This window comes from Triticum urartu, chromosome 5A (assembly GCF_056163025.1).
Source record: "Triticum urartu cultivar PI428250 chromosome 5A, HENAU_Tu73, whole genome shotgun sequence".
NCBI classification, from domain to species: domain Eukaryota; kingdom Viridiplantae; phylum Streptophyta; class Magnoliopsida; order Poales; family Poaceae; genus Triticum; species Triticum urartu.
The window spans coordinates 319,673,522-319,688,394 of NC_141877.1; positions in this window are offsets into that span (position 1 = coordinate 319,673,522).

Consider the following 14,873-nt stretch of genomic DNA (forward strand, 5'->3'; position numbering starts at 1 on the left):
GATCAACCAAAATGCAATAAAATATGATATGCAATGATGATCCAGTGTATAACATTCCAAATTGAAAATTTGGGATGTTACAAACCTACCCCCCTTAAGATGAATCTCGCCCTCGAGATTCGGGTTGGCTAGAAAATAGGTGAGGGTGGTCCTTCAGTAAATCTTCCTCTCGTTCCCAGGTGGCTTCATCCTCCGTGTGGTGGCTCCACTGAACTTTGCAAAACTTGATAACCTTGCTGCGGGTGACTCGACTGGCATACTCTAGAATTTTGACTGGTTTCTCCTCATAGGTCAAATCACTGTCCAATTGAATTGCTTCTAGTGGCACTGTATCTCTCAGCGGTATATCAGCCATCTCTGCGTGGCACTTCTTCAACTGAGAAACGTGGAACACGTCGTGAACTCCTGACAATCCTTCGGGCAATTCCAACTTATAAGCTACTTCTCCCATACGCTCCAAAACTTTGTATGGGCCTACAAAATGTGGCGCTAACTTTCCTTTAACTCCAAAGCGCTTAACTCCTCAAAGTGGAGATACTCGAAGACAAACTCGGTCTCCGACTTTGTAAACTTTCTCTTTGCGTTTAGAATCTGCATAACTCCTCTGCCTGGATTGAGCTACCTTGAGCCTATCGCGAATCAATTTCACTTTCTGTTCAGACTCCTTTATCAGATCCGGTCCAAACAACTGGCGGTCTCCAACTTCATCCCAAGACAATGGGGTCCTGCACCTCCTTCCATACAAGGCTTCGAAAGGGGCCATCTTCAAACTGGATTGATAACTGTTGTTGTAAGAGAACTCTGCATATGGCAAATTCTCGTCCCAACTAGATCCGTAATCTAGCGCACAAGCTCTCAGCATATCCTCCAAAATCTGATTGACTCTCTCGGTCTGTCCATGTGTCTGCGGGTGGAAAGTTGTACTAAACTCCAGTCTGGTACCCAAAGTTTCATGCAACTGATTCCAGAACTTTGAGGTAAATTGGGTTCCTCTATCTGATACTATGCTCCTTGGAACTCCATGCAGACATACGATTCTGGTCATGTATATCTTTGCCAACTTTGCACTGGTATAGGTAGTCTTCACTGGAATGAAATGAGCTACCTTTGTCAAACGATCGACTACAACCCATATCGAGTCATAGCCTGAACGTGTTCTGGGCAATCCTGTAATAAAATCCATGCCTAACTTATCCCACTTCCATTCGGGTATCGGCAACGGCTGTAGCAATCCTGCTGGCTTCTGATGCTCTGCCTTTACTCTCTGACATACATCACAAACTGCTACATACTCCGCAATATCCTTCTTCATTCCGGTCCACCAGAAGGTGTCCTTCAAATCCAAATACATTTTGGTATTTCCTGGGTGAATCAAATATGGTGAATCATGGGCCTCTTGCAGAATTAACTTCCTGATCTCTGAATCATTTGGTAGATAAACACGGTCTTCAAACCATAAGGTATCGTCCTCATCCTCACGAAATCCCTTAGCTTTTCCTTTCCTCATTTTCTCTTTTATAGAGGCAATCTCCTTGTCGGTCTTTTGAGCTTCTCTAATCTTATCCATCAAAGTAGACTGAATCTCCAATGCTGCTACATAGCCTCTTGGAACTATTTCCAAACATAGCTCTCGAATATTTTCGGCTAACTCCCTTGGTAAATCTCCCGTCATTAGTGTGTTGATGTGGCTTTTACGGCTCAACGCGTCAGCTACTACATTAGCCTTTCCGGGGTGATAATGCAATTTCATATCATAATCCTTGATGAGCTCCAACCATCTCCTTTGCCTGAGGTTCAATTCCTTCTGCGTGAAAATATACTTCAAACTCTTGTGATCCGTGTATACCTCACAATGGTTTCCAATGAGGAAATGTCTCCAGGTTTTCAATGCATGCACTACGGCTGCTAACTCCAAATCATGCGTAGCATAATTTAACTCATGAGGCTTAAGCTGTCGTGAGGCATAGGAAACAACTATTCCTTCCTGCATAAGCACTGCTCCAAGTCCTCGACGTGAAGCGTCGCAATACACCTCATAATCCTTGGTCTGATCTGGCAAAATCAACACAGGTGATGTAACCAAACGTTTCTTTAACTCCTGGAAACTAGCCTCACATTCCTCAGTCCATATGAACTTGGTATCCTTTTTCAACAACTCCGTCATAGGCTTCACAATCTTTGAGAAATTCTCAATGAATCTCCGGTAGTATCCTGCGAGTCCAAGAAAACTCCGGATCTCTCCAACTGTTGTTGGGGCTTCCCAATTTGTCACGGTATCAACCTTAGTGGGATCTACTTCTATACCTTCTCCGGATATAACGTGTCCAAGAAATCCAACTTCTTTCAACCAAAACTCACATTTGCTAACTTGGCATATAACTGATGTTCTCTAAGCTTACCAAGTACCAAACGCAAATGCTCCTTATGCTCCTCTTCATTCTTAGAGTAAACAAGGACATCATCAATGAACACTACGACGAACTTATCCAAAAACTCCATAAACACTTTGTTCATCATGTTCATAAAATATGCAGGTGCGTTAGTCAGACCAAATGACATAACGGTATACTCGTACAGCCCATACCTGGTGGTAAAAGCCGTATTAGGTATATCATGTTCTCGAATCTTCAACTGGTGGTATCCTGATCGCAGATCGATCTTGGAAAATACCTTAGCTTCTTGCAATCGATCAAACAGATCATTGATCATCGGTAGTGGGTATTTGTTCTTGATGGTTACTTCATTTAATCCTTGTTAATCAACAGCCATCCTTAACGATCCATCCTTCTTATCCACTAGAAGTACTGGCGATCCCCAAGGCGAAGAACTTGGGCGAATATATCCTTTATCCAGTAACTCCTTAATCTGCTTCTTAATCTCCACCAAATCCTTTGCGGGCATCCTATATGGTCTCTTTGATATTGGTCCTGTGCCCGGCAAAAGCTCAATCAAAAACTCAATATCTCTATCCAGTGGCATGCCTGGCAACTCTTCTGGAAATACATCAAGGAAATCCTTCACTACTGGTACTTCGTCCTACACAACTCCTGTTAGACAATTTACTTGAGTCCTCTTCGGCACATGCCGGGATACATACTTGATCCTTCTCCCTTCTGGGGTGGTAAGCAAGATCGACTTACTGGCGCTGTCGAGCAATCGATGTTTCCTCCATACATCGACAGCCAATCCATCCCCAGAATTACATCCAATCCTTGTGATTCCAAAATGATTAAATCCGAGGGAAACACATGCCTACCTATACTCAATGGCACTTGAAAACATCCATGGCTAGCCATATACTCCGCTCCTGGTGAGCTTACTAACATAGGTGTTCTAAGAACTTTGGTGGGCAGACTATACTTATCCACAAATCCCCTTGATATGTATGAATACAATGCACCAGTATCGAAAAGAACAAGTGTAGTAAATGACTTAACCAAAAACTTACCGATTACTGCATCCGGCTGCTCTTCCACCTCCTCCATGTTAACGTGGTTCACCTGTCCCCTGTTGAAAGGGTTCGGCTTCTTTCTAGAGCTTCCATTGCCATTTCCATTCTGGGATTCAGGTCATTCATTGGCATAATGTCCGGTCTTCTGGCACTTAAAACAAGTGACTTGGCTCAGGTCTCTCTTGGCTGGGGTCGAGGGGTTGGTGCGGTTCTGGCCATTGCTTCCTCCATTCCCATTACCATTCTTGGTGCCATTGTGATTGTGCGAGCTACCTCCTCCATGGGTATGCTGAAAATGTCCTCCCGGTCTAGGGGTAAAACGTGGCTTCTGCTGAGCTCCTGAATTGTACTTCCCTTGTCCATACTTCCTCTTGCGATTCTCAATCTGCTGCTGCTTCCTTTCAATCACGAGAGCACGATCTACCAACTCCTGGTAGTTGTTGAAGGTTGCTACCATCAAATGCATGCTCAACTCATCATTCAGTCCTTCCAGAAACTTCTCCTGCTTAGCTGCATCTGTAGCAACGTCATCTGGGGCATAACGTGCTAGCTTACTAAAGTCCTCCACAAACTGGCCAACTGTCCGTCCTCCTTGGCGCAAGTTGCAAAACTCTCACTTCTTCATGGCCATAGCTCCTGCTGAAACATGGGCAGTACGAAAAGCTTGCTGAAACTGGTCCCACATGAAAGTGTCGACAGGGAAAGTGGTTGTGAAATTCTCCCACCATGATGTTGCGGGTCCTTCAAGCTGATGTGCGGCAAACTTCACCTTTTCCGCATCTGTGCATCCTGCGGTGGTCAACTCCCTTGTTGTCTTACGAAGCCAATCATCTGCTACTATCGGCTCGGTGCTACTGGAAAGCACCGGCAGATTCAGCCTAAGAAAACGGGCTAAATGATCAACAGGTGGTGGTGGTGGTGGGTTGTTGTTGTTCCCCTGATTCTGGTTCTGGACTAGCAACTGCATCAATGTGTTCTGCTGCTGGATCAACTGAGTGAGCTCCGGTGGGAAGGTAAATCCGGGGTCACGTCTTGGAGGCATCTGAGGGTTTAGAAAAGATGAGATTTAAGAACAGAGAGGGGTCTAGAGAGAAAACACTACCCATATGCACATGAGGCAAAAGCAAACAATTCACTTCATTCAATCAATCAAACAAGGGCATACAATTGATCTAACTATCGCAAAAGTGCTCGGACTACTATATTTACATGGTGGAATACTACTACTGATTTGGTGGTCTACTAGAAATATTCTTCGGTTGCAGACTCCATGATATCTGCTCCAGCTTCATCAACATAGTCACCATCGCTATCATCTGGATCCGAGTCGGTGTCCTCGATGATGATGTAGTCTTCCGGGCGAATCTCCTTGGGTTCCTCGTCTTCTTCTACTGGTGTAGGGCCTCCCATGAATATTCCAATCTTCTTGATCAAATCGTCATTTTTCTCCACTAATACTTCGATTTCCTCTTCATAATCTTCACGTGTAGCCTTGAGTTCTTCCTCCAATTCCTTGATTCTTGTCTTTGCCTTCTTCAGATCTATCATGTCGGCGCACATCTGGTTCTCCTGACGTCGAATGTGCTGGTTTAACTCCTGGATAAAAGCTGCAATTGATCTATCCTTCCTGGTGCTGATCATCTCCCAGTGCTCATCTTGGTGCCCACAAATCTGGTAGATAGTATCCTTGAGATCATTGCGGTAAACTTCTCCAATGCGTCCCATGGCGATGTGTGCTGCCATGCTCTTTCCTAGATCCCAAGTTGGTGCATCAAAAGAAAACTCTATGGGCTCAGTGACTGGCATGAACGTCCTTCCTGGAACTTGAACTTGAATCATACAGCGCTCTTCTTCCGGTAAAGTGGCATTGTAGGTCCCGGTGAAACTTGGTACTCCTATGTTCAGGTATCTAGTGACTTCCTTCAAGTGACGTCCAAAGGGTGTATCTCCATCCGGTTGCGTGAACTTGTTCATTGCATCTGCCATCCTAAAAGAGTAGAAAAGATGAGAAGTCAGAAAGAGAAGAGAGTGAGTAGTGATCTAGGTCTTTTAGCTTAGTGGTCGTGTCCTACAGTCAGCGTGTGCTCTGATACCATCTTGTAGCGACCAGACCTCAAACGGTCCAATCTCTGTGCTCAGGTGTCATCCCTGGATCAGTAATGCTGACACCACACAGTACTTGAAGGATTTATAACAGAGTAGCAATCACACACTTATTACATCGAGTGTCTCAAAAGAGAACTTATTACAATAAATATGGCTTAAGGCCATCTAATAACGATAACAGTGGAAGGCTTGGAAGATAAGTGAGTCCATCCACTCCAACGGCATCACTGAGTATAGAACCACGACCTAAAAGCACCTTAATCGTCGTCTAAAAAGTCTGCAACATTAACATTGCAGCCTGAAACGGGTCAGCACATGGAATATGCTGGCAAAGTAACACATAGAGAGTAATGGAATGAATAGGCTATTCTATATGCATATTTGGCTGGTGGAAAGCTCTATGGTTACAGTTTTGCGTAAAGCCAATTTTTCCCTACTGCAAAGGAATAAATTTTATTTAACTATCATGGTAGTTGTTAAACATTGAGAATGGTTGACAGCATTCTCAATCCCAATTAAGCATCATCATTAAACAAAACCCAACAAATTTAATTTTAGAGTAACATGATGAGATTCACATGATAATCCAAGTACTAGATACTCAAGATGTCCATAACCGGGGACACGGCTAACCATGATTAGTTTATACACTCTGCAGAGGTTTGCGCACTTTTCCCCACAAGAGTCGATCGCCTCCGTTTGATTTCTCGCACTACATGGTGTTTGAGAAATGGATGACCGAGACATAGTCTTTCAGAAGCGCTAGCACCTTACGATCGGGTAGACCGTTACACCTACTTTCCCCTACATCTGCTAGTCTACCACTGTAAGAGTTCGCACAACTTAATCAACTATGCTAGAGCCCATAGTAGCTTGTGGCTGCACACGGAAATTCTAGCATGAATAATCTCATGATCCCTTTGAGCCTGGGTGGCGGTCCATAAAAAAACAGGCAATCACTGGAATACCCAGGTGCCTCAATCCACCCAGATGTGTATTTAAGTTGCCACCTTAGATAAACCATTAATTTAACAATCTCACATCTGTCATGGATACACTCACCCAATCCACGTCTACTAGCATAGCATGGCATAGTAAGCAAACGTAGCAGTAACTCCCAAAGGTTTGATAATAACAGGTAATAGGTACTACCTCAACTACTTCCCAAACCCACAATTTAATTAGATCCTAATCATGCAATGTGTGAGGATTGATCTAATGCAATAAAAACTGGGTAATTGGAAGTATGATCAAAGTGTTACTTGCCTTGCTGATGATCCGCAAAACCTAGCGATTCGAAGTAGCAAGCGGCGCACTCCGGGTACTCTATCGCAAACAAACAAGCATGCAATGAGTACTCAACTAATGCACAGGTAAAACTCGAATAAAAGATCTAACCAGAAAGTTCAACTTGAGAACTCTGGTTGGCAAAAAGAATCAAATCGAACGAAGCAACGAAAGACAAACGACAAAAGAAACAAGCTTCGTTTACTATTCTGGATCTAGGGAAATTTTTATAGTGGCAAAAACTTGTTTGAGTTGGTTAAACGGAAAGAGGGTATCGAGACAAAACTCCAGGCGCTTGAATCGCCTGATTCCGATAAACGAGCGAAAAGTTAGACTAGAACGAAAATCGGATCAAAAATCGCGATCAGAAAAATCACGGATTTAATCCGAGAAAAAGAAAAAACGACGAATGTTCGTTAAAACGAACGAACGGACGAACGCTCGCTAATTAAATAAACCAGAAAAACTGATCTATTTAGAAAAACCAAAACTAAAAAAAACCAAACAAAACCGACGGAAAACCGATAGGTTTTCTAAAAAAACGGCGGCGAGAAAAGCTACCTCCGGCGGCGGCGGATCCGGCGGTCCGGTGAGGCGGCGCGGCGGCGATCCGGCGGCGGCGGCGGGCGAGGCGGCGAGCGGCGCGGGGCGGCGGCGGCGGCGCGGCGCGGGCTAGGGTTTCGGTGGGGTGGCGGCTGGGCCTCCCGGCTATATAAAGCCGGCCGGGTCGGGAGTCCAGGTCAGACACGGCCCGGTAAGGCGGTTCGGATTTAGTTTTTTAAAAATAATTACGCTTAGAGAAAACAATAAAAGGAATACTAAACGGACTCCAAAAATCCTGAAATAAATTTTCCCCGGCTTCTAAAATCAAGACGCACAGGATGAACATTTATTTAGGGCCTAAATGCAATTTTGAAAAACATGCATTTTTCCCTAATTCAAATAAAATAGCAAATAAAACCAAAATAAAATCTAATTTATTTTTTATTAAATCCTCAATATTTCTTTATTTTGGGAAAGTCATTTTATTCCCTCTCTCATTTTTTGTAATAGAAATAATTGAAGATAAAATAAATCAAACCAAATGATCCCATTTTCAAAATTTGAGAGAACTCAAATATGAAAATAACGAAATCCCCAACTCTCTCTGAGGGTCCTTGAGTTACGTAGAATTTCTAGGATCAGCCAAAATGCAATAAAATATGATATGCAATGATGTTCTAGTGTATAACATTCCAAGTTGAAAATTTGGGATGTTACAGAGTTGCTCCTCGACCTACTGAACCTATTGAAAATGAAATTCCTTATGAGTATCCTTCGGGTATGATAGAAAAACTGCTAGCTAATCCTTTTACAGGAGATGGAACAAAGCATCCTGATGAACACCTAATATATGTGGATGAAGTTTGTGGATTATTTAAGCTTGCAGGTATACCCGATGATGTTGCTAAGAAGAAGGTCTTCCCTTTATCTTTGAAGGGAGACGCATTGACATGGTATAGGCTATGTGATGATACGAGATCATGGAACTATATAAGATTGAAATTGGAATTTCATAAAAAGTATTACCCTATGCATCTTGTTCATCGTGACCGCAATTATATATATAATTTTTGGCCTCGCGAAGGAGAAAGCATCGCTCAAGCTTGGGGGAGGCTTAAATCAATGTTATATTCATGCCCCAATCATGAGCTCCCAAGAGAAACAATCTTTCAAAAAATTTATGCTCGGCTTTCTGAAAATAATCGCACCATGCTCGATACTTCTTGTGCTGGCTATTGGATTTAGATGGGATTTATTGGATAGAATTAAACGCAACTCTGAAGATTGGGATCTCGACAAAGGTAAGGAGTCAGGTATGACACCTAAGTTTGATTGTGTTAAATCTTTTATGGATACCAATATTTTCCGTAAGTTTAGCACTAAATATGGACTTGATTCTGAGATAGTAGCTTCTTTCTGTGAATCTTTGCTACTTATGTTGATCTCCCTAAGGAGAAGTGGTTTAAATATCATCCTCCCATAGAAGTAAAAGTAGCTGCACCAATTAAAGTTGAAGAAAAGACTGTCACTTATAATGATCCTATTGTTCCTACTTGTTATGTTGAGAAACCACTTTTCCCTGTTAGGATAAAGGATCATGCTAAAGCTTCAACTGTGGTTCGTAAAAGCAATATTAAAACATATACACCTCCTGAGAAAGTTAAAGTAGAACCTAATATTGCTATTGTTAAAGATCTCTTGTCTGATAATATTGATGGGCATGTTATTCAGCTCTGCGGTGAAACTGCTAGAATTGCTAAACCTTGTGCTAAAGATAAACATAGACCTGTGGTAGGCGTGCCTGTTATTTCTGTTAAAATAGGAGAACATTGTTATCATGGCTTATGTGATATGGATGCTAGTGCTAGTGTTATACCTTATGACTTGTATAAAGAAATCAAGCATGAAATTGCACCTGCTGAGTTAGAAGATATTGATGTCACAATTAAACTTGCTAATAGAGATACTATTTCAGCAGTGGGAATTGTTAGAGATGTTGAAGTCTTGTGCGGGAAAACTAAATATCCTGCTGATTTTCTTGTTCTTAGTTCCCCACAAGATAGCTTTTGTCCCATTATATTTGGTAGACCCTTCTTGAACACTGTTAATGCTAAGATAGACTACGAAAACAATGTTGTTACTATTGGCTTGGATGATATGACTCATGAATTTAATTTCTCTAAATTTAGTAAACAACACCGTGAAGAAGAATTGCCAAGTAAGGATGAAATTATTGGTCTTGCTTCTATTGCCGTACCTCCTAGTGATCCTTTAGAACAATATTTGCTAGACCATGAGAATGATATGTTTATGAATGAAAGAAGGGAAATATATGAAGTATTCTTTAAACAAGAACCTATTCTGAAACACAATTTGCCTGTTGAAATCCTAGGGGATCCCCCTCCACCTAAGGGTGATCCCGCGTTTGAGCTTAAACCGTTGCCTGATAATCTTAAAAATGCTTATCTTGATGAAAAGAAGTTATATCCTGTTATTATTAGTGCTAACCTTTCAGAGCTTGAAGAAGAAAGATTATTGAAAACTCTCAAGAAGCACCGTGCTGCTATTGGATATACTCTTGATGATCTTAAGGGCATTAGTCCCACTCTATGTCAACATAAAATAAATTTGGAAGCAGATGCCAAACTAGTTCGTGATCCTCAACGACGTCTGAATCCAAAAATGAAAGAAGTGGTAAGAAAAGAAATACTAAAGCTTCTGGAGGCAGGTATAATTTATCCCGTTGCTGATAGTCAGTGGGTAAGTCCTGTTCATTGTGTCCCTAAGAAGGGAGGTATTACTGTTGTTCCTAATGATAAAGATGAATTGATTCCACAAAGAATTATTACAGGTTATAGGATGGTAATTGATTTCCGCAAATTAAATAAGGCTACTAAGAAAGATCAATACCCCTTACCTTTTATCGATCAAATTCTAGAAAGATTATGCAAACATACACATTACTGCTTTCTAGATGGTTATTCTGGTTTCTCTCAAATACCTGTGTCGGCTAAAGATCAATCAAAGACTACTTTTACGTGCCCTTTTGGTACTTTTGCTTATAGACGTATGCCTTTTGGTTTATGTAATGCACATGCTACCTTTCAAAGATGCATGATGGCCATATTCTCTGACTTTTGTGAAAAGATTTGTGAGGTTTTCATGGACGACTTTTCCGTCTATGGATCTTCTTTTGATGATTGCTTGAGCAATCTTGATCGTGTTTTGCAGAGATGTGAAGAAACTAATCTTGTCTTGAATTGGGAAAAGTTCCACTTTATGGTTAATGAAGGTATTGTCTTGGGGCATAAAGTTTCTTAAAGAGGTATTGAAGTTGATAAAGCCAAGGTTGATGCTATTGAAAAGATGCCATGTCCCAAGGACATCAAAGGTATAAGAAGTTTCCTTGGTCACGCCAGATTTTATAGGAGGTTCATTAAGGACTTCTCAAAAATTTCTCGACCTCTGACTAATTTATTACAAAATGATATACCATTTGTCTTTGATGATGATTGTGTATAAGCATTTGAAATACTTAAGAAAGCATTATTCTCTGCACCTATTGTTCAGCCACCTGATTGGAATTTACCCTTTGAAAGTATGTGTGATGCTAGCAATTATGTTGTAGGTGCTGTTTTAGGGCAAAGAGTTGATAAGAAATTAAATGTTATCCATTATGCTAGTAAGACCCTAGACAATGCTCAAAAAAATTATGCTACTACTGAAAAAGAACTTTTAGCAGTTGTATTTGCTTGTGATAAGTTCAGACCTTATATTGTTGATTCTAAAGTAACTATCCACACTGATCATGCTGCTATTAAATATCTTATGGAGAAGAAAGATGCTAAACCTAGACTTATTAGATGGGTTCTCTTGCTACAAGAATTTGATTTGCATATTGTTGATAGAAAAGGAGCTGAGAACCCCGTTGCAGACAACTTATCTAGGTTAGAGAATGTTCTTGATGACCCACTACCTATTGATGATATCTTTCATGATGAACAATTAAATGTCATAAGTACTTCTCGTAGTACCCCTTGTTATGCTGATTATGCTAATTACATAGTTGCTACATACCACCTAGCTTCACATACCAACAAAAGAAAAAGTTCTTCTATGATTTGAGACATTAATTTTGGGATGACCCACATCTTTATAAAGAAGGAGTAGATGGTGTTATTAGACATTGTGTACCTGAGCATGAACAGGAACAGATCCTACGCAAGTGCCACTCTGAAACTTATGGAGGACACCACACGGGAGATAGAACTGCACATAAGGTATTACAATCCGGTTTTTATTGGCCTACTCTCTTCAAGGATGCCCGTAAGTTTGTCCAATCTTGTGATGAATGTCAAAGAATTGGTAATATTAGTAGACGTCAAGAAATGCCTATGAATTATTCACTTGTTATTGAACCATTTGATGTTTGGGGCTTTGATTATATGGGACCTTTTCCTACCTCTAATGGATATACACATATTTTAGTTGTTGTTGATTATGTTACTAAGTGGGTAGAAGCTATTCCAACTAGTAGTGCTGATCATAACACTTCTATTAAAATGCTTAAAGAAGTTATCTTTCCAAGGTTTGGAGTCCCTAGATATTTAATGACTGATGGTGGTTCAAATTTTATTCATGGTGCTTTCCGTAAAATGCTTGCTAAATATGACGACAATCATAGAATTGCATCTCCGTATCACCCATAGTCTAGTGGTCAAGTAGAATTGAGTAATAGAGAACTCAAATTAATTTTGCAAAAGACTATCAATAGGTCTAGAAAGAATTGGTCCAAGAAACTTGATGATGCATTATGGGCCTATAGAACTGCATATAAAAATCCTATGGGTATGTCTCTGTATAAAATGGTTTATGGAAAAGCATGTCACTTACCTCTCGAACTAGAACATAAGTCATATTGGGCTATTATAGAGCTCAACTATGATTTTAAACTTGCCGGTGAAAAGAGGTTATTTGATATTAGCTCACTTGATGAATGGAGAACCCAAGCTTATGAAAATGCCAAGTTGTTTAAAGAAAAGGTTAAAAGATGGCATGACAAAAGTATACAAAAGCGTGAGTTTAATGTAGGTGATTATGTATTGCTATACAACTCTCGTTTAAGAATTTTTTGTAGGCAAACTTCTCCCTAAATGGGAAGGCCCCTATGTTATCAAGGAGGTCTATCGTTCCGGTGCCATAAAAATCAACAACTTCGAAGGCACAAATCTGAAGGTGGTAAACGGTCAGAGAATTAAACATTATATCTCAGGTAATCCCATAAATGTTGAAACCAATATTATTGAAACCGTAACCCCGGAGGAATACATAAGGGACACTTTCCAGAACGTTTCAGACTCCGAAAAAGAATATGTATGTGGTACGGTAAGTAAACCGATTCCAAAACAATTTTTAAGGCAATATTTCTCTGTTTTGGAATATTTAGAAAAATAGAAAATTAAGTAGCAGTCTGGGAAGGACACGAGGGCCCCACGAGGGTGGAGAGCGCGCCCTACCCCCTGGGCGCGCCCCCCTACCTCGTGAGCACCTTGTGTGCCTTCCGGACTCCGTTTTCTTGCATGATACGTATTTTGGTCGGTAAAAATTCACTATATATTCTCCCGAAGGTTTTGACTCCCGTATCATGCAAATATTCTCTGTTCTTGTTTTGAGCTGTTTTTCTGACAGATCTAGATTATCATGACGTCCCCAAGTGCTTCCAAGGACAATTTCTTTGAGAAGGTCATCAACCCTTACCTCGCGGAGGTGCTGCGACACCCTCAAACCATTGAGATGCGTGATGGGTTGGTGCACATCCGCGATGCTGAGGGACCAAAGGGAACCGGAAGCATGGAGACGATGCTCTAAGCAATGGAGCAACAAGTTTTCAAGTGCCAGGGGATGGTGGAGCGTGGAATCAACGCTAGCCACACGATGCTCGTGGAGTTCACTAACAACTACAAGCCAGATGCCAAGAACACCGAGGAGGCCATCTTCAAGCTACATGAGAAGATCAAACACCTCCAAGTCCAAATCTATGACCTGCAAAACCAAAACTGTGAGTATGAATATAGGTTCAAAAGAATGAGTTTGGCTGCAGATTCAAGGATTCCGAGACTCGATCATCCTTCTATGATGGTGAACCTATGCCTTGGAAGATGGATGACAAGACCGCATCATCAACAACACCTCCACCTTCTTCACCAACCAAGGAGATATAATCACATGGGTATGGGCACTCCCCTTGGCAACAGCCAAGCTTGGGGGAGGTGCCCCGGTATCGTATCACAATCACAACTCCTATCTTTACCGTTTTCCTTAGTTCGATCCTATTAGTAGTATTTTGATCTAGTAGAATAAAGTTTATGGCATGATCTAGTTTTGAGTTTTGCCTTATGATCTCTCTATGTAATCAAGTCCGTGAGCTATATGATAAAGATTAGTGTTGAGTCAAGGGCTTGATTTTCTTGCTATGATCTTGGGTGAATAAAACAAAAGAGAAAAAGAATAAGAAGAAACAAAAGTTCATATTGATCTTTTTGATAGTTATGACTTCACATAGAAAGAGTATGATGATTAAAAGTTGTTGGGAGTTGGTAGAAATAGCTTTGGTCATCGTTGCAATTAATAGGGAGTAATAAGGAAAGAGAGGTTTCACATATAAATATACTATTATTTACATCTTTTATGATTGGGAGCACTCATCAAAATATGACATGCTAAAGAGTTGATGTTGGAGAAGGAAGACAACGTAATGGATTATGTTTTCTTATATCTGAGATAAAGTATGTTGTCATGGATCATCCAACATGTTGAGATTTCCTTTCCCCCTCATGCTAGCCAAATTCTCAGCACCAAGTAGAGATACTACTTGTGCTTCCGAATACCCTTAAACCAGTTTTGCCATGAAAGTCCACCATATCTACCTATGGATTGAATAAGATCCTTCAAGTAAGTTGTCATCGGTGCAAAGCAATAAAAATTGCTCTAAATATGTATGAGTAGTGTGGGAGAAATAAGCTTTATACGATCTTGTGATGTGGAAGTAATAAAAGCGACAGACTGCATAATAAAGGTTCATATCACAAGGGGCAATATAAAGTGAGGTTCTTTCGCATTAAGATTTTGTGCATCCAACCATAAAAGCGCATGGCAACCTCTGCTTCCCTCTGCGAAGGGCCTATCTTTTATTATTATCTTCTACCTGATGCAAGTGTCATGGTGATCTTCACCTCTCCCTTTTTCATTTTATCCTTTGGCAAGCCCAGCATGTTGGAAAGAACCTGATATATATATATATATATATATATATATATATATATATATCTAATTGGATGTAGGGGGGCATGAGTTATTATTGTTGACATTACCCTTGAGGTAAAAGGTTGTGGGGCGAAACTATAAGCCCCTGTCTTTCTCCGTGTTCGATTAAAACATCGTAACCACGAGTATTGCGCGAGTGTTAGCAATTATGAAGGACTAGATG